The following is a 27,981-nucleotide window of genomic DNA, read 5'->3' on the forward strand; positions in this document are numbered from 1 at the left end:
GACTTTTAAGATAATCGTCTATACAAATACTAGAAAGATGGTTTTTTCTTTCTGTTGGGTGTTGATCAAAGTCTGTTTTTATCATGGAGAGTTGGTTGCATAATGCACGTGATCATGTACAGATGTCCTATTTGTCAGACGTACTTACTGCTTTTGCACCGTTTTCAAGAATCTGATAGATTCTATGGAACATGATTCCAGCCAAATATAAGAAAAAATATGAAACATTTTTGACCATATACCGTGCATTATTAAGATAGTCCTGAAATGGGGTGGGGGTTTTATCTTGTGAACTGAGTCCTCTGGTGCAACTTTCCTTTCTGATGACTGGAAGAATTTTCCCCAGATTCACTCTGCCTCTGTGTATTTCAACCTTGTTTCTCCCATGCCTGCACCGTTTTGGTGTTGTGTACCTTAAGGCCCGCTCTCTACAGCAGGAGTCCAGGTGAACAAGCACAGTGAAGAGAAGGATTTTCCTAGAAGTTATGCTCATGCCAGAATGCCTAGTAAAAACAGAACCATTTATAACGTGACTGTGAACTAGTAAATATACATATCACCAAATCTAAACTAATATCCTCATCTCAACTTCCCCTTAGCCAGATATCAAAAATGAAACATCAACATTTTCTGAAACAAGAGGTGGAAAAGGGAAGTGGGTGTGAGGAAAATAAGCAGTCCTAACCAATTTGGTTAAAATACAACAGGAAATTTTAGAAAAATATAGAAGCCTTGCTAGGGCCCCTGTCAAAGCCTTGAAAAGGCTGACCTAGTGAAGGTTCCTGGAGTTCAAGCTAAGTTGCTTCATGATACATCCACCCATGGTTGCCATAAAGGTCTCATCTTCCCTGGCGATGGTGACATCATTCCTTAAAAAGGTTGTATAAATGTTCATCTTTATGTTTGGGGTAGTAACTGTGCCCCTAGTAACTGGTAACAGTGACAAATATGAGAAGATTCTGTTGTATGTTCAAAAAAGGGTGAATCAGGTCTAGGTCACCAGAATGATTTTATGAAAAACTATCATCAGGTTAAGTTTAAAGAGATTTTTTTTTCTTGACACTAAAGTGATGTTTTGATTTCTATCTGTCCTTCCGGATCTCCACCCAAACCACTTTCACATTTACTACAATAAAATTTGCATGTGAACATTTTAAATCATTATATTTCTAAACAAACTCTCATTTGGTTTCCTTTTCTTAAAGCAAAATTAATGTGGGGAATTTTTTCGGTAGCTGATTTATGCTCAGGGTAACAATGCCCTATTACTATTTTTCTCTAGAGGCATCTGTGACAGAAATGTTGGAGAAAAGGGATTTTAAAGGGAGATTCTGAAATCCTTGGGAAATTCCACAAGTGGACAAGGTTTCATAGCCATTTGGAGAAATGACATTGTCCAAGAATCCATGAGTCACGCGTTAGGCATGCGACATTGTAACGCCGTCAACAGAAGGAAACTGGCCTCAGACCAGGAACTCTTGGCTGCTGAGACAGGATAACTTTTCAGGAGAGTTGTCTTGAGTGTTCACTCTGTGTGAGGTGCTTGTGATTCAAATCTAGCTCCTGTTGTTAAGGGGAAAAAAAACCCCAAGAAGTCACTTACGGTTCAGTTGGCGATAGGACAGTTCACAGGCAGCGAAGAGAAAACCTTGAGCTCTTAACCCATACGATGAGGTGGAGGTTGAAAGAACTTTCCGGAAGTTTCCAAACAGTGGTGCTATCTCAGTTGAATTTGAAAGGATGCAAAGAATTTCTTGTCCATGCAAAGAAATGGAAAACGTATACCAGAGAGAAGAGTATGAACAAAGACTCAGAGGCAGGAGAATTTAAAAGCTGGAGGTTAGGCCCTGAAGGAGATTTCTGTGGTAATCTGGGTGAATGAAAGGAGGACTCAGTCTAGTGCAGGAGGCCTAGGAAGGGAGAAGAGATTCACGATGGAATTTTTATAAAAAGTCACGTGTTGGGAAACGTCACAAATGCAAGTGGAAGTAGAAGTAGAAATGCTGACAGGACGATCATCCAGTAGAAGTACTGACTGCTGTTTTTTGAAGATTCATTTATTTATTTCAGAGAGTGCAGGCACCCGTGCTTGAGCGAGTCGGGGGGTGGGTGCAGAACATGAGGGAGACAAGCAGACCCCCAGAGCAGGGAGCCTGAAGCAGGACTCGATTCCAGGACCCAGAGATCATGACCTGAGCCGAAGGCAGACACCTAACCGACTGAGCCACCCAGGTGCCCCACAGTACTGACTGATGTGAGAAATACTGACGACACCATAGAAGGTGAAATAACCAGGACATAAAATTGCAGCACATACAGACACACCGGTTGAGTTGAAATCTGTCAAAATCTTAACAGCCTTCGTCTCTGGAGGGTGAGGTGAGGGATCATTTTTACTTTCTTTTTCATACTTTTTTATGCTCAGAAGGAGTGGTATTTGTGATGTAGCACTATGTCAAATGGCAAGAAGAAAAGAATGGAAGGAAGGAAGGGGGAAAAAGGAGGAAGAAGAAAAGAGACATTTCAAAGCTGTGAAGATGTACTTCATGGTATATGAGAAGTAAGAATGGTTCCATAAAGAGAGAGAGAGAGAGTTATGATTCTTACAGGAGCTTCTTTAACTTAATCTATTCTAGAAGTGTCTACAAGATGAGCATTATAGACTATGGCATCCAGGCTGATGTATAGCAGACGGAGGAGTAAACAAGGGATGAGAGCTGGGGTAGGAGACTAACAAAGTTGTGTTCTCCTGACTGACCGTTGGCTTAGCTGTCACTGCTGGGGAGGTTAGAGGATTTGAGCTGAGGAGAGCAGCGGTCTCAAAGACTGCTGCTCTCCTGAGTCAGAGCTGGGGCCGGTCATCCGGCTCTGCCTAGTCTCTGTCTAGCTCCTCCCTGACTCAGAGCACTTGATGCCTTGGTTGTTCCCCTTTGTTGAGAATTTGAATGTGATAAAGCAGAACATTGTGATACATATCTATTCATTAACTGTGTTGGAAGCTGCTTATTCTTTTCTGAGCTTTTAGAAAAGGAACCATAATTCCCATTATTATATTAATAAAACTGGTGACAGTGATGATAAAAATGGGCAATACAGTATATTTGCCAAAGGGTCAATAGCTTCACTGCGTATTCAGAAGTTCACATTTTGGGGGTGGTTTCTTTCTAAGGAGACTTAGTAAGTGGCTGCAATTTTCTTCAGTCACTTCCCTTGTGAGAACTGCCTCTGAGGAGAGGCAGGGTTGGTAGGAGAGAGACCATGCAATCAAAAACCCTCTCCTCTCTCTTCTCTTCTCCATGACGCGTCTGCCTTATGGACTCCACACTCAGACCAAGGTCTCAGTTCATATATCAGTTACCTCAAGATGGTCGAAAGGTCCCGTCCTCGTGCTCCCATGGCCACTGTACTTACCCATTACAGCGGTCTACCCCTGCACTTGACTCGTCTGTCCAGTAGCTCACTAGATTGCGAGGTCTACGGGGAAGAGATTAGATCTTATTCCTGTTGTATTCACAGAATGTACCACAATGCCTGGCACATAACATGATGAAAAAGCACTTAACTAAATAATTAATAACCCTGGTTTTATTAAGTGACATTATCAGGTTAATAAATGATTAAATTCAGAAAAAATACAAAAGTTAAAAACATGAAAAACCAAATACTTATAACAATTGTCTGGTTTCATTAGTGAGTGATTTAATATAAATTTCATGCCTCCTTCCCCCAAACACATACACGCACACACACACACATGCATGCACGCATGTGCACCTTCTGTGAGCAACTGCTTACTGCTGCATTGAGCTCTAGAAGACAGGAAAAGTACTATCAAAATAAAGTGTTTAGTAATTATAACTATGGCAAGGGCTCTTGGACAGTGCTCATTATACCCAGAAACTGACATGATTCTTGTAAAATAAGAATGGCAGTGGGAACAGATCAGGCAAGTTTCATTCAGAAACTATTTTTTACCCCAGGACATAAACTGAAACTTTGGCTAATTACAAAATCCTTGTAATTATTACTTGCGCATATGGAAACAAGGCTCTTAGAAGATGCACTGAGAGGTACACAGTATCACACTGAAATATTTCTGCACAAAATGAACCTAATCATGAAGAAACATCAGACAAAACCAAAGTGAGGGAACTCTATTCCAGAATAAAGGAGACCAGATATTAGATATTGACAAATAAATGCTATATGTGATCTTAGATTTAAATCTTGAAGTTTTATCTCAGCATCTCTCTCTCTGTCCACCCATCTACCAATCTATCCAGCTATCCATCTATACGAAGAATATCATTGGGGAAATTTTCCTAAGTTGAATAAAGTCTATAGATTAAATAATGGTATTGAATCACCATTAATTTTCTCTTTTTGATCATTATAACTCTGGCTATATAAGAACATTTTCTTGTTTTTAGGAGATCCTGGGAAATTGGGTGAAGATTTTTTTAGAATTCTTTATTCTTTTCTTGCAACTCCTCTGTAACTTTAAAGATACTTCAAAATAAAATATTATAAAATTTGAGGATATAAGTACAGATAATCAAATTGAGACAGATAATCAAATTGATAATCAAATGTGTGCTGTTTGAGCTGAAATGTTTGTGCCCCCTCTCCAATTCATACGTTGAAGCTAATCTCCAAGTGATGGTAGTTGGAGGTGGGGTCTTTGGGAAGTGATGAGGTCATGACAGTGGAGATTTCCTGAATGAGATTTTTTTTTCCTATAAAAGAGACCCCAGGGGCACCTGGGTTAAAGCTTCTGCCTTTGGCTTGGGTCATGATCTCAGGGTCCTGGGATCGAGCCCCGCATCGGGCTCTCTGCTCAGTGGGGAGCCTGCTTCCTCCTCTCTCTCTGCCTGCCTCTCTGCCTACTTGTGATCTCTGTCAAATAAATAAGTAAAATATTTAAAAAAAAGAGAGAGAGAGAGAGAGAGAGACCCCAGAGAGCCCTCTTGCACCTTCTATCTTGTGAGGACACAGCAAGAAGGCGGCCTTCTACAACCAGGAGGAGTTTTCTCCTCAGACACAGGATCTACCAGTGCTTTACTCTGGGACTTCTCAGGCTCCAGAACTCTGAGAAATAAATGTTTATTGTTCAAGCCACCTGGTCCGTGATGTTTCTGTTATAGCAGCCCAAACAGAATAAGACATACACATTAAACAAGTAGTTTTTATACAAACTGAGGTTAATATTTAAGCATGCTGAAAATTTGTTAAGAGTCCTAGGAGTGTTTGTTTCTCTCAGGGTTCGTTTCAAAGGGCAGGGGGGCGTATTGGGTTTGGTGTCATTTCCAGTAACATAGTGCAAGGATGAGGGCCCCCCACATGGTTAGTGTTGCAATCATATAAAAAGCCACTTCAGCCAGCCCCAGTCCTCAGAGACAGCTAAGCATACAGGGTCTAGGGGCCGCAGGGAACTGGAGGAAGAAATCCAGTGTAAATATAACTTCCAACTGACCATTGCTCTATTGCTCTCTTGGCAGTTTCTTGCTTTCTGTTGCACTGCATGAAGGTAGGCACACCTTCAGATCAATGGAGTTTTCTCTTGTCTGATGCTTTGATAACAAATGTTAATTGTATTCAAACAAACAAACAAATCTATGTTTGCATTCATTGAATGTTGACAGGGTTGCCAAAGGACTTTCATGGGCCCTGGACACTCTTACCTTGATGGGGCTTTCCCATCCTAATCATCTCAATAGTAAAAATTATTTTTGACATAATTTGAAGTACTTCAGCCTTTTCTTTTCTTTTAGGCATCTTTCTCTTTTGTGAGAAAAAAAGTAAGTCTAACTCTAAATCTTTATTTTCATCTTAAAAGAAACTGAAACATTTTTATGGGTCACAAAATTTATTGGGGGCTACACACTGTGTCTACTGTACCTAATGCATAAGTCAGCTGGCCCTGATATGAATTAGATTTTGGAATTTTTTAGTCTGTATCTCTAGACCTCTAAGGAAAGTAAGATTTGAATTGATGTAGACATCTGCTTGCTAAAAAACAGATCTTGCTCTATAAGAAATATATTTATATATCTGAATATTAGTTGAATTTTATAGACCCATGTCCCACTGTGTGTATCTATATCCATATATAATTAGAGAGCCATAGTTCACAAAAATTGTCTCTTAATATTGAAGCAAATAGTGAACCCATGTATTTTTACTCAGGGTTATGTTAACAAAGGCTCAGAAAACTATCATCTCCTGCTGGCTTTGAAGACCCATGATGCATCCTAGACCCTCCTGAGATCCTGCTTTATAAAATCCTGCTCTATAAAAAATATTATATATATATATATAATTTTTTAAATTTATTTATTTATTTTCCAGAGAGAGAGAGCACAAGCAGGGGGAGCAGCAGGAAGAGGGAGAAGCAGGCTCCTTGCTGATCAAGAAACCCAGTGTGGGAGTCAATCAGATCTCAGGGTCCTGAGATCATGACCTGAGCTGAAGGCAGATGCTTAAGCAACTAAACCACCCAGGCATCCCAATAATATTGTATTTTTAGCCTGTGGTTTCTAACTTGCTCTTTTTCTTTTATTTGCATTAATTAATATATATATATATATGTATATAGATAGATATGATATCACTGTGAAATAGTTGCATGTTTCTATTAATTTTTTCTGAAGGCGACTTCTTTATTGATGAGATCATAGCTTATCTCCTATAAATAGTGTTATGATATTCCAGAAGATTCTGCAAAATCAAATAGAAGGAAAAATGCCATATGGGGTTTCCATGTTAATTTTAAAAACTACAAATATTAGTTTTCATATAGAAATGCATTTAAAAGAGTCAGTGAGAATCACTTTTCTCAAAAAAGGAAACTGATATCAAGGGCTGACCAAAAATTAGGTCTTCATTTGCTGCAAACTCTTTCTTAAAATTAAGATATTTTCTACAGTCCTCAAGATCGTCACATTGGATTTTAAAGGGAATCTAACAGAGCTGCGCTCTTTGATGAAACCAGTCCCTATCCCATTACTGTTTCCACTGTTTCCATTGGACCAAGTATGAGTGTAACATCTCAATGCCAGTGCATGAGGACACAGTCTACTCCTTTCCATCCCAAATGTATTGAAGAATTAAGAAAGATTCAGAATAATTCCTATTATAAAAATTGGGAAATCATGTAAATGCTTTTGAGAATGTGTGTTATTATGCTTCTGCAAATGCAGAATGTCTAGGTGCTGGGTAAGCAAAACAGTAAGAAAAAATCTCTGTCCCCATGAAAGGTTACATGCTACAGACATCAGTTTTGTTTTAGCTATTGGGACCCTTTTCTTCTGAATTCTAGAGTGAAGGTTTCATTGTTTTCATAGAAACAAACTCCAAGACACAGTTTGGAGAGCAGGCTAACATCCATTCTGCAGAGTTAAAATAATTAGAGAAGCAGGAGAAAGTTTCTGAAATAAGAATTAAATGTGAATCGGAGCTAGTGTGATTGCAGCAACCCTCGGCGCATGTTGGCTGGCCCCCAGCAATCTGACTCCCATAACCTGGGAGTTCCTTTCACCATGACGACTGGGTCCAACGGCCTTTGGCAATATAAGTGAGATGCCCATGGCTTCTGGAAAATGGTGAAGAAATCCTGTTGGGATCATTTCAGTTCACCAGGGAACCCCAAAGGACCATGGCAAAGGACTATCTAAAAGCAGAGAAATAATTTATCTCAAAAATCTCATTATTTTAGTGTGAAGCTTATTCTTGAAGAGACCTCTACCTGGCTTTGCAGTGGAAATGGATACAGAAGCTTCTAGATAGTTTTGAGGAGGTGAGTTGATTTTTCTCAATTAAAATTCTTCATTTCTCATGCAACTAATAAGAGGTTTCAGAAGTCAGCTCAATCACTTGCTGGAATTGCACTAAGCCTTTTTCCCCCTGCTCCTTAAAAGGTTTCTTTCATGTCTTCGCCTCTTCAGTGGTAGAAAAGAATAGCAATAGCAGTTTTGCCTTTTTGGTAACTGAAAATGTAGAGCAAAACAGTAAATCTAAATTAAGGTTTCTGAAAAAAAAAAAAAGAACACAACAGAAAGTTCTTTACCCTTTCTTAATCCATTGTTTGTTTTTAATTGATTTTAGGGATGAGAAAAATCAAAGATATCAAAAGTATAGGATAATTCCTCCACGATTTCCCCAAGTTTCTTAGTGATCCTGCTAATGAAACTTCAAATAAATGAAGTCAGAGCTCTGGCCATGTTGACGGATCCCCTCACCTCTCTCCCACATCATCTCGTCTTCACTATTCCATCCCTCACTGTACTTAGTCTTCAGGAGGCTTTATCTGTTCACCAGAGTCCACTGAACCAGCAGAGCAATGGCTGGAAATACTGGAAAATGGATGCCCCTGAAAGCATTCTCTAACTAATGACCTGCTAGAGTAGCGTACATACCCCAGCTCCCTCGCCCATCAGGAGGGATAACCCCGATGGCCATGTTTCACATGGTTCCAGTGAAGTTCCAGTTAAGGCATAGCAATAACTTGTTTGACAACTAACACTTGACCGAGTGCTTTCTCTTTCCTTTACTCTCTCTCTATCCCTTCCGTGCTTATAGGGATCCCTTTCAAATTAAACTATTTACACTTGAATCTGTCTCTGAGTGACAGCTCTTAGGAAGACCCTAACTAAAGCAAGAGCTGGGAGTACTCTGTGGGGCTGAAATGGAACCAGTGTGTTTAGTGTCTTGAATTTCTAAAGCGCGGTAAAAATATGCCACTTCCTATCACACCGAGTTGTGAGGCCACGTAAGATGCTTAAAGCTTTTAAATAGTCATATGAAAGACTACTTTCCAATGTAATTTAGTTCAAATATAATATAATATAATATAATATACATATATTGGTAGTGACTAGATTAACCAAATGTTGAATATAACCAAATTACAAAGAAAAAAATATTAAGACAATAATATGAGGGTCTGGTAGAGTGTTCTTATTTGTTTTAGACTCACTGACGTTACATTACAGAGCTCAGTTGCTGCTGCTCTCATTCCTGGTACTCTGCGCAGCCTGCCTTCTACCTTTTCTCAATTACAGCTTGAACCATGAGGCTTTTGTGCTAGAGAAGCACCCTGTTGTGGCTTTATTATATTTGAAAAACAAAGTAGCAAGGATTCGCTTGACAATGTACCCAGTGTCGCTGTTGGTTGGTCAAAATGATTTATTATGTACCATAGGTTGTCATTATGTTATTTAAATGAAGTGTTTGGTCAACACCAGGTTTTATTTATTTAACTTTAAAAAAGATGCTTCTTCATATGCTCCAAGGATGGATTCTTTTCTCTCTACCATTTTGGCAGTTGGGAATTCCACGTATTTGGTCCCTTCTCTCTTCTTTCCTCCCTTGTTCCCTCCCTTCCTGCCTTTCTTCTGCCTTCCCTTTTTTCTTAACATGCAAATGTAAACTTTCCTAGAAAGTTTTTCTTTTACCAATCACATTTTTACTTAGAAAGTTTAAAATTTTCTATGGAATTTTTTACATCTTTTATACCTTAGTTTTCAAAATACAGAACAGAACCAATTCAGGGAAGATTTATGTATTTTAGTCTCTTAGTTTGGGATTTTTTTCTTTCTCAAGTCCTCTGTATTAGTGCTTTCCGGTTGAGGTACTTGCTCCTCAGGCTGACTTTTGACTATCTTTCAACCAGTGGTTGTGCACAGCAAGACTAGACTTCCTATGCGGTCAGTGGAAGGAGGGAGAAAAATACAACGGATGACTTAATCAGTCGGATAAGGAAATGAAATTTACCTAAATGAAGCAGAGAAAATCCTCTGACTACATGATCTAGTATAAATCTACCCACTTTTATTGTGTGTCTAATTTGTGTCATATAGTTTACGTCTTACTAACTACTGACAATAATGTTACAAAGTAGTCGGTATCCTTATCTTATCAATAAGGAAATTGATGCTCAAAGAAGCTTAATAACTTGCTAAAGTTTATCTGAGTGGCAACAGAGTAGAAAAGAAGCCAGGCATATGCTCAAGTAAAAGATAACCTGATTGAATCTAGTCAGCGTGGCTAGTCCCAGCTACTTGACGATGATCTTGAACACATACATGAATGAATGAATGAATAAATCAGTGAGTTAAGAGAATAGTCTCTGTTTTAAGAAAGACTAAGATGGAGCTGGTAACTCTGGTCATGTGACTAATAGGGCAGGAAGAAGGAGCGTTAGCTAGGAATATTCCTATTTTTTTAAAAAGTCCTGACAAAATAGTGCCCCAGTAGACCAATGAGAATTCAGTATCTCAATAGCAGATAGAGATAGGGAAAAAAGAAGATAAAGCATACTCTTTTTCTCTCCTGAGCATCATTATAGAAAACCCCCTGAGTCGGATTCAAACAGGTTTTATTTCGGGGAAACCCAAGTACCTGGGAAATGGAAGGATAAATTAGAGGAGAAGCTTTGTGCTAGAGTCAAGGTATATTTTCTAGGTAAAAAGGATACTTGATATGTATAAAGAAAGCAAGAAACCATAATGCTGAGTAATGCAAGGCCAATAACCTTAGAGGATTGTTTTGTTAGAAACCAATAGTCTAAGAACATCTATTAAAGAATATTGTCCAGTACAGTTATTCTACTTATTATCAGAGTGTCTTTCGGATTGTCATAGTGCAAAAAGTCCTGAAAAAAAGAAAAAAATGTGGCTGCCTGTGGGTTTCCCTACTCTTATTGATCAACTCAGGCTGACAAATATTTAACTGCCATGCTTTCTTGCCACGGCCTGCGTGACAAATCGACCAGGAACGCGAGGGTAAGAGGATGGCGAAAAGAAATCAAAGAGACAAAGAGATGGGGGCAGGAGGAGCACCGGGGATGATTTCCACCAAATGCCGCTTTATTAGTAAAAACAAGAGAGTATATAGAAGTCTTACAGTGAAAGGGTGCCTTATCTAAGTGTTGCTGCAGGATTAAAGGTTCACACACCAGTTTCATAATATTTTTCACTACAGACATACCAGCGCCAGGTGGTGGATGGTAAACATCATCCACTAGAAACACACTTGGAAGTTATCTCATAGCTTCTAACAGGACAGCAAGAACCACTAGAAGATTAACGAGTGCATCTGGGTTGTTTTGAAGGTCAAATATCTAGAAGGCATGTGAGAAGTCACATAGGCGAGCAAGCAGCGCATGGCACAGGCTCTTTCTCAAATGCAACTCAACTCCGTTATCCTCTGCCTTGAATCAGGCAGTGAGACATTGGAGGAGGCACAAGTCCGAGCCTGGTTTGGCTCTCGTCTCAAGCCTTACCGCGGCTTCCCACACTTTCTCATGACTGGTTCAACTTTCTTTGAAGCCAGGGTATCACGGTTGGCTGGTAAGAGGATAAAGCCAGCTTCTAAGAGCTGTTGAAGATAAGGAGAAAACCCCTTTTACTTGCTCAATAAGGCTTTTATGAAATTAAATAGATGCTTCTGGACTTATCTAAGAGGTCCCAGTAGGATTCAGTACCAACCAACAAGGTGGTCTGTGGTGACCTTGGAAGAGCTGAATTAACCTGGCAATGGGTGAGGGCAGAGGCATCCCTTGCCAGAGGCAGTACCAAAAGCAATCACTCTCATAAAAGTAACCACTTTTCAGGAGTCCAGAGGTCAATTATGCAATCCATGGTGTCCCCGTCCCACGAGGGATGGTTTCGTTACCTTTGTCAGCCTAATTCTACTGTGAAATTCAGGTGCCTTTTCCCCCCTCCCACCCAGCTATTGGATCCACTGGATCCAACTTTCTGGTTCCTAGGGAAATTCTCTAAGCTCACCAATGTCTCTCATTTTATAGCTTTATTAAGGTATAATTTCCCTGCAAGAACTTTGCGTATTCAGAATTTATAATCTGATGAACTTTGATATAGATATACATCTCTGAAACCATTGTCAGAGTCAAGATAATGAATATAAATATCCATTACCCTCAAAAGTTTCCTCCTGTCCCTTTGTAATTCCTCTCTCCAATCCTGCTGCTCAGAAAAGTGCTGGTCTGTTCACCCGAAAAATGCTGGTTTGCACAAAGGCTCCCACAGAGAATGGTCCTAGAGATCAAGGTGCATCCTCAGGCTTTGTGTGACCTAGCTCGGAATTCATGCCACATTCTTGTGCCTCATCCTAGTTGTTAAGCAAGTCACTAATATCAACTCAGAATCAAGAGGGTGGGGATTAGATTCCTCTCCTCAAGAAGGAGTAGCAAAAAATTTTCCACCATCTTTAAATTACCGGACTGAAATTGAAATGATTATAATAGCCCAAACTCCCCATTTTAGAGATACAAATACCAAAGCATGGAATTTTTTTTGTGACCTCACTTTTGAATAAATATAATTTACTCCAAAACTCCAAATATCATGCTCAAGACTTCAGGAAAGATTTAAGTCAAAAACTTTGGTACCTGCCATGTTGCTTTGGGCCTCTCTTTGATTAAAAACAAAAACACAAAAAAACAAAAACAAAAACAAACAAACAAAAACCTTCAGCAGGCTGCTTAGAGGTTCCCGGGACAAAGCCTTCCAGTTCCTATCTATATCTCATGAGGGCTAGAAAAAGAATCACTCCAATCTTCAGTTTGTATGGGGAGTTCTCACAGATGCCACAGAAGAGAATGTGATCACTGCAAACACTCTGCAGTATTTGTTGTCCGCCATGTTTTTCACCATCGCATTTTCATATGGCATACCTTCCAGGGTATGACCAAGAAATGAGAGCAGCACGCCAAAACATCTGAAGAGGATTTAGGTCGTTAAAGCGTTGTCACAGATCGGCTTCTCAAGAAGCAGATGCCGATGAAAAGGGTCTAGAGATCTGGTGTACAACAATGTGCATATAGTTAACAGTATTGTGCTGTCCACTTAGACATGGTTAAGGTAATAGATTTTTATGTGTTTTTTGACCACACACACTCACTCACACACATACACAAATAGGAAGCAGATTGTGAAATGATTTTGAATTTAAAGACATTTTAGGGATCAACACCTACGAAAAGAAGGGGGAGGGAACAAGATTGGGCTGAAGAGAATAGTTGCATTGCAATGCAGACCCTATTTAAGACTTAGACAACCCAGCATGGTAAGCCCCCAACCCCTCCCAGCAAATACTGGAGCAAATACTGTCCTCCCACGGAGAGCTGAAATGACCCACCTTTATACCCTCACTGAGCCACTAGAGGCAGTGTTCTCCAGGGAGCGTCTGACTTTGGTCAAGGCAAATGTCTGCGGTGGAATCTGGGCAGGGGAACTCCATGTCTGCTGCTATCGTTGGAGACAGAAAATACAGACAACGACGTAAGGGGAATGTAATGACTTTACTTTTGAAGATATCACCTGAAATCCCTGAAGGAATTTCTATAGAAATATAGACACAGAGCACATGATTTGCTAAAAATTTCAGCACACTGAAAATAGAATCCAGGGGTACTTACTATTCATTTTAGCCACAAGATAACTGTTTTTTGCTTTCACACACACCCATGCACACACACATATACACACACCCTCTTGTAACATAACATAGATAAAGGTAAAAAATAAGATCATAGGGTTAGGGGTATAGGGAATGTAATATATTTATGCTTTTAAAATTTCTATACTATTGAATTTATTCATATTATCAGTTCTTATGGTTCTTTGAACATTTTTAATGCTTTCCTAATCATTTGTATTTTTATAAAAACACTCTCTAACCCAAAATACACTAATAAGATGCAGTTTGAGGGGCAAATGTGTGGCTCAGTCAGTTAAGCGTCTGCTTTCAGCTCAGGTCATGACCTCAGGGTCCTGGAATCAACCCGGAGTTGGGCTCCCTGCTCACTGGGGAGTCTGTTTCTCCTCTCTCCCTGCTTGGGCTCTCCTTTCTGTGTCAAATAAATAAATAAAATCTTTAAAGAAAGATACAATTTGAAGGTTTAAAATGTTACAAAAAGGTAAACATGTTGATTTACTTCTTAATATTTTCATGTAATTTTGCACTTTCATATAGAGTGACATTTCTTTCCACATTTTCAGGCATAATAATTTGAGTCTTCCTAAGATCACACTTATTTCTTCTCAGTCTCAGTTGCCTCATCTGTAGAATGGCGATATATGATGGCACTTACTTACTAGGATCTCTCTGAGCATTAAACGATAGAATATGTGCAGACGGCTTATGGCAGTGGCTGGCACGTAGAAACAGGTCAGTAATGTAATAATAGTAACCATCCCTTCAGGAGCAGAAATCACCTATTGCCACAGGATACCCTTTTGCAGAAGGTATTTGTTGAAAATGAACAGTTTAGAAAAGGAAACCAAAATTCTAATCTCAGTGTTCAGTTTCCAGGACTTTTCTTCATCCGTCACCAGGTGGCCCCACATCCATAGCCTTCATGGCTCTGCACTCGTGGAAAATGAATCAAACAACAAGAAGACTCTGCAGCAAAAATCCATGGTGAAAATAATCCAAAGTGCAGATGGTCCATTTAATAATCAGTGTGCTTTTGGCTAGAAGAGAGAAAAGCAAGCTTCATATGTTTTTAATGGGCAAGAAAGATCTTTTTCTTCAAAACTAGTCTGAATAAAAGAAGTAAATAAATCATCCTATTGATCAACTTTCTAGTACATGGTCTAGCATGCTAGGCTGAGAAAGATCTCTAATCTTTATTTTTTCTCTCTTTTATAAATTGACTAGTTAACAATTAATCATTTCTTGGCTTTACTTGAGTACTCAACAAAACAGTTTCAGAACCCTTTCCTCCTCTTCTACCTGAAACACAGAGCAAAACTATAGACTCTACATTCTCAAAGATCCTGTCAGGAAAGATCCTGTCAGATTAAAGCCTTTTTCATATCATGACTAATTCATTATTTCTTCCTCTTATCTTAGAATCCTTGAAGTCTTCAGATGGAGTCTCAAAAATTTCCTTTCAGACAATGAAAAATTCTTTCCAGGCTACGTAATGTAATGCTAGAAGAAACTCTTGGTGATTGATTGCAACTGATACATAATATTTGAATAAATGTAAAAGAATTAATATGGTGGAACAGAGTATATAAGAACCACCATATTGTAGTATTAGCAGTTAAGAGTCTTAGAGCTAGAGTCAGAAGTCTGGTATTCTAGTTTAACATAATAGCAGTGTAGCTTGGATAAGTCATTTCCAGATAATCATACTTCTTTAGTGAGGGAAGGTTTTTGTGAGAATTCAATGAGATCATATGTAAAGTGCTGAACATTTTGCCTGGAATATGTGGTAAGGACATAATAATGACTTTCATTAACATCACTGCTTTTACTCACAACATCATGGGATGATGACAATAATTAATTTCATCTTCAATGGAAAGATCTAAACATATCCGTGCTGACTTTTCTCAACTGATTCTGAACTGAGTGTCAAAACCAGCCCTAAAAGGAGCAATATCTTCCTTGTTTGTTTTTGCAGAGGGAGAAGTGGTCAGAAGGGAGGAGAACCCAACATCATTTGAAAGAGTGCAGCCTAGAACCCAACTGGATGGTCTGAGTATATGTATATTTTTCTCTTGTTTATTTATTTGTTTAATTTTGTTTTGTTTTGTTTTTATTTTTAGCTTATTTATCTGAGTGTATATTTTGGTTAAAATGTAGCAAATTATATCTTGAGTGAATTCACAGACTTTTCAAAGTAAATGAGAGAGACTTGATTTGATTGTGTCCACTCTATTACATATTTGATTTTTATCTCAGGACAGATGAAGAAATAAGACAGAATTGTAGAACTTACTTTAGAAAGTCTTTCCTGCAAATGTCCTTTAAGTAAGAAGATAGACAGTCTAATTGTAGTGTGAATACATCACAATTCATAATCAAACATGACTCATCTTATCTCCAAAATTTCCAGCTTAATGTTTTACATGAATTGTTAATATTCAATTGTCAGTTAATTTGTGGCAAGGACTTTTGCAGCTAGCCATCAGGACAGCAGTAACACCAGATGGAGGGCATATTTTGATATTCTTCCCGCATTTTAGAGAAGGCTGTTCAGTGTTTATTTTCTAAGATAAATATATTATTGATGTAGTCACTTTCATCAAATAGTTGTATGTCTAAAACATTTCAAGATGGATTCAAATGAAATGTTTATTATACATGATGTTTTGAAATTTACCAAAAACTAAACTGCACTTTTTTTTTTTTTTTAGATTTTGTTTGTTTATTTCGCAGACAGAGATCACAAGTAAGGCAGAGAGGCAGGCAGAGAGAGAGGAGGAAGCAGGCTCCCTGCTGAGCAGAGAGTCTGTTGCGGGGCTTGATCCCAGGACTCTGGGATCATGACCTGAGCCGAAGGCAGAGGCTTTAACCCACTGAGCCACCCAGGCGCCCTAAACTGCACTTTTAAAAAAAGGTTTTATTTCTTTATTAATGAGAGAGAGAGAACACAAGTGGGAGAGTGGCAGGCAGAGGGAGAAGCCAGCTCTCCGCTGAGCAGGTAGCCCAATGCGTGACTTGATCTCAGGACCTTGGGATCATGACCTGAGCCAAAGGCAGAGGTTTAACTAACTGAGCCACCCAGACATCCCCTAAGTTACACTTTTAAAAACTAAAAATTGGAACAAAGATTAGCATAAATCACCTATATACATACATGCAGGGTTAATAATATATACATATGTGTCAGGTACTACATTGCAGATTTTTTATGTATTATTTCATATAATTTTAAAGACAATCTAATGAGGATTATTTTCCCCATTTAACATATGAGAAAACCAAAGACTTAATATACTAGATCACTCGTTTTCAATATTGACTATGTACTACTTTATTATGTAATAATCAATACACGCAAAACAAAACCATTTACCAAAGATATGAAGTTTAAAACACAATAAAAAACATAATCAAAACAGACTTTCATGATTACACCTCATGGGCATTGGATCTAGAGCTTTATCACTATTATCAAATATATCTATGTTCCTCCACTCTTCTGTTTCTCTGCTTCCAGAGTCAATTACAATCCTAAACTTTGCTTTTTTCTTATAGTTACAAGTGGAGCTATTTTCCAAAGCCCAGTCTAGACATTAATTTATTTGTAAAATTGTTTTAGTTTGCATAAAAGTGCATCAATGTTTTGGTAGTCATTGACTCATGCAAACATGGTAAGCATAATTCTCGGATTTTGTACTTCCTGCTCAGAATTCATCTGCTGGTTTTGTGTTTTTCATTTCATATTTATGCATGATTTCTTGACAACCACTTACTTTGTACTGATTCAATGAGGAAAATTCAATTTAGCATTACACTTTATAAAATAGTTTTCTTGAAACTCCAAAATTTGGGATTGGACAGGAGTAACATCAAGTATGCTTTCTCATAATTTTTTGACTGGTTTATTGTGTTGTCAACGGGAATATTGAAAAGACAATACACCACACAAAAAAATCCTACTGCTTCTATCTCAGAACAAGCAGATTGTGAAAAACTCTTTAAATTTACTTCAGATACTCTATACCAGCAACTTGCCAGGCACTGGCCTTAGGATTTCTGCAGAGTGAAGCATTCCCTATTTTTTTATCTGAATTGTTGATGGAATGGATAACATGGCCCTTCCTTCCTTTTCTTGATCAAATATTTATTAAACACCCAATAAGTGCTGGAAACTATACCCAAATCTGGGGCTTCAAATGTGCAAGGGTGTATGATCCAAGATGCCGGGAACCCATGCAATATCAAGAGGACACAAATGAATATGATTATTTTTAAATTAATTTAATAAAACATTTGCAACAACAAATGGAATCCAAAATGTAATGGAGTCTAAGGAGTTTATGTAGGTCTGTGGGTATCTGAAATTCGGGATGATGACGCTTTGTGACGGGCAGCTGCTGCCTTGAGGAGATGTCAGTGGAAGGGTGAATGTTGGGCATCTCCCCTCCCATGTCATCCTTTATGGCCAACAGGATCCACACACTGAATTACACAGATGTGTGGCACTTTGATGAAGGCTTTCGAGCAGCTGAAGAAACAGTCCAGAGGGAGCCTGGAGGAACTGCTTTCATGAGAAGGTAAGGAAGTGCTTAAAAACGGAGAGGGATTTGTTGAAAGGACAAAGTAGCTAGCTCAAGAAAGTTGTCCTCCTGGAGAAGAGAAGGTGTGAACAAAGATCTCAAGGAAGTAAGGGATTAAGCCAAGCAGATATCTGGTGGAAGAGAATTCCAGGCAGAATAAATAGTTGCAAAACGGAAATGTGGCAGCTTTAGGTTTAAGGAAGAGTACAGAGCCCTGTGTGGCTGGAATGAGTGATCAAGGGGGAAAACATGTGGTCAGAGAAAGAACAAAAGACACAACAAGCAAAACCTCCCAACTCATTTCCAGTTAACTCTGAGAGAGGGGAGATAATGGTGGATTTAAACAGAGGAGAGTCCTGGTCTGGTACATTCTGAAAGGACCTTACTGGAAGGGCATCAAGAGTAGACATGGGTGAGCTTAATGGTATCCGGGAAGAGGTCATTGCAGTCATTCAGGCGGCTGAAGATGGCGGCCCAGACCAGAGCGTGACAGCGTGTGTGATGAAACTTGGAAAGTGAACCAAGATATCCTGCTGTATTGGATATGGGATGTGTGAGGAAAAAAGAACAGCCGAGGGTAACTTCCAAGGTGGCTTTTAATAATATTCCAGATACATGGGTAGGGACAAGGCAGCTAGAGTGACTGGCATGGATCCAAAAGCTATTAAGGTGTGAAATTTATAAGAACTGGTGGTTAAATCATCCTTTTATCTTTAAAGGTATGTACTCCTCAGTGGAGGAAATATTTTTTTTACAACCTTTTACTTTATATCAAAAGCCCCCTTGTAATTAATCCCATCCTTCAGATAACTCTCTACTAGCTCTCATTTCTCTTGCTCTGAACCATCAATTTCTTCCATGCATTTCTTAACATATTGCATGATAATTATAAAAGATAAATATTTGGGGATATAAATCCCAATTTTTTAATATACTGGTAAATAAAAATGAGGGGGAAAATGGACTCAAACACTTATATGTGTGAGAAGGTATAGAAACATATACACTTCTCTCACAATTTTTTAAAAGGGACTCCTTTCTTTTTCTAGTTGGGAACCTCACACGACTGGGAAAACCGGGATGAATCAATAGGGAGACCTTTTGTCATCTTTGTATGAACCTGGACATGTTATTGTGAATTCGCCAGGCAAAACTGCAGTCCCAATTGTTAAACAATTTTTCATTTTCTTAAAAAGAATCTGCAGAACTAAAAGCCATCTCTAAAAGGAAAATACGTGACGGTTATATTTCATTGCAGACTACCTCCTAACAACACGCAAACAACACACAAACACGAGCCCCCACCCCCCACCCCATCCTCACGCCCAAAGTGAAGTTATGGCAAAAAATGAGCTTTGCAGTCCCTGCAACCCTTTCTTCCCACACTCCTCCTCTTCCTCCCAACTTATGTTTTCATACCCAGAGCCCTAGTGTAGAAAGGGTTTGTGTGTCTTTCTGTGAGTGCTCCTCGGTGCCGTTCTTCTCTTTGGGGACTGTCCTGTAGATCCATGCATTGTTTTATCCACAGCAATGGTATTAGAAAGCAACATAGTATTGACTTGATCAGAATAAGGTTCACAAAGAGGTGTGAAGAACTTATGTATCACTCAGTACTTGCAGTGATTTTGTTTCTCTCACTTACAGTTTAATTTGCCTGTATCAGAACTCAATTATTAAATGAGAGTATGAAAGGTCATTCTTTCTTCTTTTGTAGTTGAAGCATATTTCCAACTGCATCAAAATAAAAGTAACTAACAGAAATACTTTCGACTACATAACCAAAGAGGCTAAGAATCTATACGCAGAAAATTATAAAGTACTCATGAAAGAAATTGAGGAAGACACAAAGAAATGGAAAAATGTTCCATGTTCCTGGATTGGAAGAATAAATATTGTGAAAATGTCTATGCTACCTAAAGCAATCTACACATTTAATGCAATCCCTATCAAAATACCATCCATTTTTTTCAAAGAAATGGAAAAAATAATCCTAAAATTTATATGGAACCAGAAAAGACCTCGAATAGCCAAAGGAATATTGAAAAAGAAAGCCAAAGTTGGTGGCATCACAATTCCAGACTTCAAGCTCTATTACAAAGCTGTCATCATCAAGACAGCATGGTACTGGCACAAAAACAGACACATTGATCAGTGGAACAGAATAGAGAGCCCAGAAATCGACCCTCAACTCTCTGGTCAACTAATCTTCGACAAAGCAGGAAAGAATATCCAATGGAAAAAAGACAGCCTCTTCAATAAATGGTGCTGGGAAAATTGGACAGCCATATGCAGAAAAATGAAATTGGACCACTTCCTTACACCACACACGAAAATAGACTCCAAATGGATGAAGGACCTCAATGTGAGAAAGGAATCCATCAAAATCCTTGAGGAGAATGCAGGCAGCAACCTCTTCGACCTCAGCCGTAGCAACATCTTCCTAGGAACAACGGCAAAGGCAAGGGAAGCAAGGGCAAAAATGAACTATTGGGATTTCATCAAGATCAAAAGCTTTTGCACAGCAAAGGAAACAGTTAACAAAACCAAAAGACAACTGACAGAATGGGAGAAGATATTTGCAAATGACATATCAGATAAAGGGCTAGTATCCAAAATCTATAAGGAACTTAGCAAACTCAACACCCAAAGAACAAACAGTCCAATCAAGAAATGGGCAGAGGACATGAACAGACATTTCTGCGAAGAAGACATCCAAATGGCCAACAGACACATGAAAAAGTGCTCCACGTCACTCGGCATCAGGGAAATACAAATCAAAACCACAATGAGATATCATCTCACACCAGTCAGAATGACTAAAATTAACAAGTCAGGAAATGACAGATGCTGGCGAGGATGCGGAGAAAGGGGAACCCTCCTCCACTGTTGGTGGGAATGCAAGCTGGTGCAATCACTCTGGAAAACAGCATGGAGGGTCCTCAAAAAATTGAAAATAGAACTACCCTATGACCCAGCAATTGCACTACTGGGTATTTACCCTAAAGATACAAACATAGTGATCCGAAGGGGCACGTGTACCCAAATGTTTATAGCAGCAATGTCTACAATAGCCAAACTATGGAAAGAACCTAGATGTCCGTCAACAGATGAATGGATCAAGAAGATGTGGTATATATACACAATGGAATACTATGCAGCCATCAAAAGAAATGAAATCTTGCCATTTGCGACGACGTGGATGGAACTAGAGGGTATCATGCTTAGTGAAATAAGTCAATCGGAGAAAGAGAACTATCATATGATCTCCCTGATATGAGGACATGGAGAAGCAACATGGGGGGTTAGGGGGATAGGAGAAGAATAAATGAAACAAGATGGGATTGGGAGGGAGACAAACCATAAATGACTCTTAATCTCACAAAACAAACTGGGGGTTGCTGGGGGGAGGTGGGATTGGGAGAGGGGGAGGGGGTTATGGACATTGGGTAGGGTATGTGCTATCGTGAGTGCTGTGAAGTGTGTAAACCTGGCGATTCACAGACCTGTACCCCTGGGGATAAAAATACATTGTATGTTTATAAAAAAAAAAAAATTGGAAGGGGAGGCGAACCATAAGAGACTATGGACTCTGAAAAACAACCTGAGAGTTTTGAAGGGTCAGGGGTGGGAGTTTGGGAGAACAGGTGGTGGGTAATAGGGAGGGCACGTTTTGCATGGAGCACTGGGTGTTGTGCAAAAAGAATGAATGCTGTTACGCTGAAAAAATAAATAAATTAAAAAAAATACTTTCGACTACAAACACAAAGAAGTACAGCGGAATTAGGCGCATCCCTGATTTCAGTATCCAAGAGGCTTCCAGGTCTATTAACTCCGTTCCTTTTAGTCTGGAATACAGTTAAGTGCTGGGTGGCTCTGTTGAAGATAGAAAGACTTGCCTGGAGAGGGTGGGAGGTTTCTCAACATATTGAGTAGGATCATAAAAAGGGATCAAGGGTGTCTGACTCAGTCCACTGTTTTCTAAAGGCAGACTACACTTAGATGTTTAAATCTGTAGCCAAAAATCTCCAAACAAAACCAACCGCAGGGACTGTGAGGAAGTCAGACCCTTCGGGAAAAATGTATAAATGCTGTGAACTCTTGAGCAAGTGTCAAACAGACGCCAGAACTCCAGGGCTATGTTAACTTTGTGTACCGTAACGGGGAACTAGAGCACATGGGGGCAGAACATCAGGGGTTACACCACCACCGTCCTGAGATTAAACGAAGACGCGTGTTTTGGGCTAACTTGCTATTTCCAAAATGAGAAGACAACATAGGAACAAAAAAATGCAAACCGAAGACCTTTAAAGTGAGAAACTAAATAACAGATAACTGGTTTCATCATCTGTAGAATACTTAGAAAGACATGTATTTCTATAGAAAAAGAAATTTTTCGCATACTCCCTCTTTGAAAGGATTGTTGTAATTTTCACTCTCCTAAAATCAGAACCCCGGGCAAGGCCTTGGATGCTGGCAGCTCCTCTGAGAACTGCCCATCCAGCAGACCAGAGTGAGCCGTCAGAGTTCCGTTCGCCTCATCGTTCCAGAAGGACAAAATCTGCAAGTGGGAAGCTGGGCCTGGTGGTGGGAGAGGTCAGAACCCCATCCTCTGCCCTATTTCCCCTATCCACGTATGTGTTTGCCAGGTCCTGAAGGCCAGCGTCCCAGCCTTTGTGTCATCCCCGAGCTGGCACATTCCAGCTGGAGAATAATGGTAGTATGTACCAAAATCTGTTTACAGACTCACCGAGGAGAATCACAGGGCCTGGGTCAGAGCAAAACCTAGAAATCTCTCTATTCCACTCATTTATCTCCCAAAAGCCCTCCTAATAGTCCCTTGCCCTGAATCTCTTCTCTCTGTCAGTCCCAACCTTATTAAAAAGCCTGTAGAACAGGCTCAGGTAGCATTCTTCTCAATTCTTTGATCCTTCCCGTTTTTAGTTTTTGAGGTTCAGTGGGCTTTCCTTGGATAAGTTCCCTGTTCTTTCTAATGAAAATAAACCTAGGGTTTTATCTCCTTCTAAGCCTCCCAAGTGCTTGTCCCTCCGATCCACAGGACAAAAGTCCTGAGACATGTTAGCTCCACCCTCAGATGAAGGAGGAGGAAACACAAAGAGTACATCTTCCTATATATGCCTGTTCTCATCATGTGTATTTATAGCGAATGAAATCTCAAGTACACAATGAATTCTTATTTGGCAAACATTTGTCAAGAATGATGTATTATATGATTACACACACACACACACACACACACACACACACACACACAGGACATGGGCCTGGAGTTTTTATTGAGGTCAAGGGTAAGAGTCTAGGGGTTTGTAGGCTTACTCTGTATTGGTAAATTTAAAACATAAGATCAGGAATTTAAAGCACAAGAAGAGAAAAAACAAGCAGCCCAAATGGTCAGTTAACAAAATCAATCAAGAAACCTGAAACAGGGAGACTTGGGGGCACCTGGGTGGCTCAGTTGGTTAAGCGACCCGCTCTTGATTTCAGCTCAGGTCATGATCTCAGGGTCCTGAGATAAAGCCTGGCTCCAGGCTCCTTGCTGGGTGCGGAGGCTGCTTAACATTCTGTCTCTCCCTCTGCCTTGCTCCTGACCCTGCACTCTCTCTCTTTCTCTGAAATAAAATATAATTAAAAAAAAATAAAATTAAAATAAAATAAAGGTAAATTAAAATAAAATAAAATAAAGGCCTCACGGGGAGGTGCCCAGCTCTTTATCTAGTTCTGCGGCGGGCAGTGTGTTTATTGGAAACAGCCATCCTTGAAGAGGATGCCTCATGGAAGTGGGTCCTGGGCAATCGAAGCTTAAGTCAGGCACTCGAATTACAAAAAAGAAAAACCACCTGGCGGGACTTACACCATATCCTATGATTTCTGTTCTGTGTGTAACTCCTAATTTAGAAACAATCCTCAGAAAAGGAAGGAACCAGATGTCACGTGCAATTGTGTGTCCACCACCCAGGTAGGATAGGATTCAAAATAAGAATTGAGCTGAACTACAGAAAAATAGAGATCTAGTCCTCATTTCTTGGATACCCACGATTATGAACTGAAGTTTTTACCCATTTCACCATAAATTGTGTTACTGAATTGGGATTTTAATTGAAAATGTAGCCACTGTTAAATGATGCGCATCCCCTCCAACATTACCCACACCTCTTTAGTGCGCCGGAGAACCCAGGTCTTGCCGTTCTCTGCCTGTGTGGAGAGGTGTGCACGCCTCAGGTAACGTACGGAGGGTAGAGGCTCTGCAGGCTCAGCGGTTCTGTGGGAGTCCTTCTTTGAGGAAATTCTATTTTCCTTGACTCTTATATTACCTGATTTCATCTGACCATGGAGCCAAACTCTGTCTTTACAAAATCCATGCTGACCCCAGAAGTCTCGGCAGGTGATGCAATTACCTCCAGGCTGGATTGAGACTGCGCATTAAAACTCCCGGGAAGCCATAGGTCACCCTTGGCTTTAGGAAGCTCAAGTTTATCCCTCAAGTACCTGATGTATATTTTCCAAAAGAGGTCTTTGCAGAATACATGACTTCTCCTTACGCATCTGTCTGGCTGAGACCCTACACTATTTTTTTATTCATTGTGTAGATATAGGCATCTCCCCTTCCAGAGTAGGCCATTAACCTACCTTTGCCTTACCTCTCAGTATTTTATTCACTAGTAGTTGGGTATGTATCTTTATCTATCTATTCCTTGAAATTTAAAAAAAATATATTTATTTATTTATTTACTTGAGAGAGAGAGCTGGGGGGGGTGTAGAGAGAGGGAGAAGCAGATTCTCCCCCCCCCCCCCAGTGAGGGACTCAATCTCAGGACCCTGGGATCATGATCTGAGCCGAAGGCCGATGCTTAATCGACTGAGCCACTAAGGCACCTTATTTAAATAAATAAATAATTTGCTTTTTAAGTAGGCTCCATGTCCAGTGTGTAGCCCAATGTGAGGCTTGAACCCATGAGCCTGAGATCAAGACCTGAGCTGAGATCCAGTGTCAGATGCTTAACCAACTAAGCTACTCAGGCGCCCCCTGGATATATATCTTTAGACTGCCAGGAAACTGGTGTTTATATTCAAGATAGCAGTCTTTATTTATGTATTTATATCCTTACCAGTCAGCTTGACTTGTCTAGAATCATGTCCTATATATCACTAAGTCCTTTGCTAAAATGTGCGGGTCTTTCTACATTCCATTATCTCTGACCATTCAATCTAGAATGTGAAATTGGTGGCCTATAGTGAATAACACTCTATGGCATCTCCCTCTGAGTTCTCAGGAGAGTGATGCATTAATTATGGAGCATTCTATTACAAAGTGTGTAACGTATTTTACGCGCCTCATTCTCCCTGCCCTCAATCTTTCTGTTATAGTGCCAGAATCAACATTTGACCAACGTTTACTTCAATGTTATGTAAGATCCATAAAACAGTAGCAAAAAGAAAGTGATATAAACATTAACAGGGCTTGCAAACAATAATCAAAACCGTTCTCTAAAAGAAAGATTGCATGTTTCTTCCAAAGGAGATGTTTCCTGACAGCCATTAGCATGGTAGCTGCATCTTTAAATGAGAGTCATTTTGTATCACTGAAGAACAAAAGTCTAAAGGAAATTAAAGGCTTTTCTAACTACTTCATGTCCCTGTTGGAATATAAAAACACATACCTGAACAACCACAGCATTTCCAGAAGCCAGTAAAATGATGACTCAGAAAGTTAAATACCCAAGCCACAAACCACTTACATATGAATATTTTAAAGTTATGTAAAAGTCCTATTTTTTAAATATTCATATAATTGGAAAAGAAAGAAATTGTGCAAAAGTGATTTAACCACTCACTCTTCCCTGAAATATCTCAAGGAAATTCACTGATTTCAAAAAATACTACGCTGAAGGACATTGTAGAGTTCCAACAGATTTATTATGATAACAGTAAACATTCTTTGCCATTTGCTTCCTTTGATGTCCTAATGCAGAGGAGAATTTCAGATCAGGACTTTTTGCTAGTACATATTCTAGTGCATTGCTTGCAGTTCAGTGATGTGCCCATCCCAAAGTCTTTGACTTCAGCCATATTTGTGGTCACTTAACCAAATTCCTCAGTTTGTGGCTTGGTCCCTGGTTATTTCTATCATTTAAAGGCTGGTTCAAATTTCTACATATTTGAGTTGATTAATTGTGTGGACATAGGCTTTGAGCAAAACCAAATAAATGGACTGAACCACGTTGTGGTTGATTTGGTCGGCTCATGGAAATAGCAGATAGCACCCAAAACACAATGGATAGCAGAGAGCCAAAGTAGCAGTATAATCACTGATACCCAGTATATGACCTCTATGAATTGTTATTTAATGCCAACTGATGAATAATCTTGATCATTAATATAAAACTTTGATCTCAAAATATGTATTGTAGGTGAAGATACAACTTGTCTGTTCCTTTGTAGCCACTGAAATCTTAAATGAATTGAATTACTGCACTGAGTGTAGAACTAAGTTCCCTCCTTGGAGGCAGAGTGGTTCTCTTTAAAATATATTTACTGTATAATTTCCATAAATCAAGCAAACGTGGGAATACAGAGATCTGTCATTAAAGAAAGAGTTCAGAGTCTAGAGTGAGAGAGAATTTTATAATATAGATACTAACAGAGTTGCAAGACTCCAAAGTATCTCCAAACTACATTTTATACTCAGTAGCCTCATATATATAAAACAGAGAGAAATCATATTGTACAAATTAATATTGAATAGATTAATAATATTACCCAAGTCTTAAGGCTGTTGTGAGGATTAAATGCATTATTGTAGATAAAATGCTCAAACTAGTGCTTGACATATATTAAATGTTAGCAATTGTTAGCACTTGTTATCATCGTGGAAACGCCACACTTTCCTTTCTTCTTTAGTTCCTGTAGTAGTAGCTGCTATTTAATGGATGCTTATTGTATACCCCATATCTTATTTTTTTTTAGGATTTTTTGTTTTGTTTAAGAGAGAGAAAAAGAGAGAGAACAAGAAGGGAAGGGGGGGGAGAGGGAGAAGCAGACTCTTCACTGAACAGGGAGCCCTGATGGGGTTTAGTCTTAGGACCCTGGGATCATAACCTGAGCTGAAGGCAGACGTTTAATCACTGAGCCACCCAGGAGCCTCTATTTCACATATCTTACCCCAAGTAATATTTTATTAGTTTTTCCCATAACTCTCTGAAGTAACTATTTATAATCCCAGTTTATAGGTGGGAAATTTAGCATTCAGAAACTCAAGAATTTGCTTGATTCAGCTCTAATAAATCCAGAGCTAAAATCTGATCTATACTTTTCTTCTAAACCACACCATGGACGAAGATCATTAATGGAGAGCTGGGATTACTGCTCAGGTTTGCTCTCTTTATGTTGAGATAGAGAGCTACTATAACTTGCAGGGTACTGGAAAAAATATACAAAGTGAATTCAAAGAATTGTTCTAATATTTTCTCACTTTCTACATAGGCCTGTAGAGAAAATGGAGTTTGTGGCCCTCGTGGAATGAAGAAAAAGAATTTGAGCATTAGACCTCCCATTTTCAATGGTTTGTACAAAAACCTGTTTCTAGAAGAAAAACATCTATCATGTCCTGTTCATTCCAAAGCACGGAGCAGTCAGGAGAGGACCAAACAAACGTGATCCATGAGGAACAGGGACGACCGAGGTTGCAGAGGAGAAGCGTACTCTGCTGGGCCAGAGCCTACCCTTGCTGCCCTGAGGACCCTACCCTGTGTCAGGCTCCTCCCTGGGTCTTTCTTCAGCAACATAAGCATGATTAAAATGGGCTTTTAACAATACTCAACTGCCTTTTTATGTAATCAGCTGTGTTTATTTTTATTGTTTTAAAACTTGAATATGTATGTTTGAGTGGGTGTGTACACACACACACACATACACACACACACAC

The 27,981-nt window shown here is 39.3% G+C and overlaps 1 long non-coding RNA gene across 4 annotated transcripts; it reads left to right on the plus strand.

The window, feature by feature from the left end:
- The first annotated feature begins 1,294 nt into the window (after nucleotides 1-1,294).
- Nucleotides 1,295-27,871, plus strand: LOC123937323. 4 transcript variants are annotated; one of them, XR_006817458.1, is made up of 6 exons: nucleotides 1,295-2,379; nucleotides 7,715-7,795; nucleotides 15,437-15,508; nucleotides 17,934-18,038; nucleotides 22,489-22,634; nucleotides 27,540-27,871. It is a non-coding gene; the product is annotated as an uncharacterized LOC123937323 (long non-coding RNA). The 4 variants fall into 4 exon arrangements; XR_006817456.1 differs by lacking the exon at nucleotides 22,489-22,634; XR_006817457.1 differs by lacking the exons at nucleotides 22,489-22,634; nucleotides 27,540-27,871 and adding an exon at nucleotides 19,756-19,900 and having other exon boundaries at nucleotides 15,437-15,520.
- Nucleotides 27,872-27,981: the final 110 nt, after the last annotated feature.

Source organism: Meles meles, chromosome 2 (genome assembly GCF_922984935.1).
Source record: "Meles meles chromosome 2, mMelMel3.1 paternal haplotype, whole genome shotgun sequence".
In the NCBI taxonomy this organism is placed as follows: domain Eukaryota; kingdom Metazoa; phylum Chordata; class Mammalia; order Carnivora; family Mustelidae; genus Meles; species Meles meles.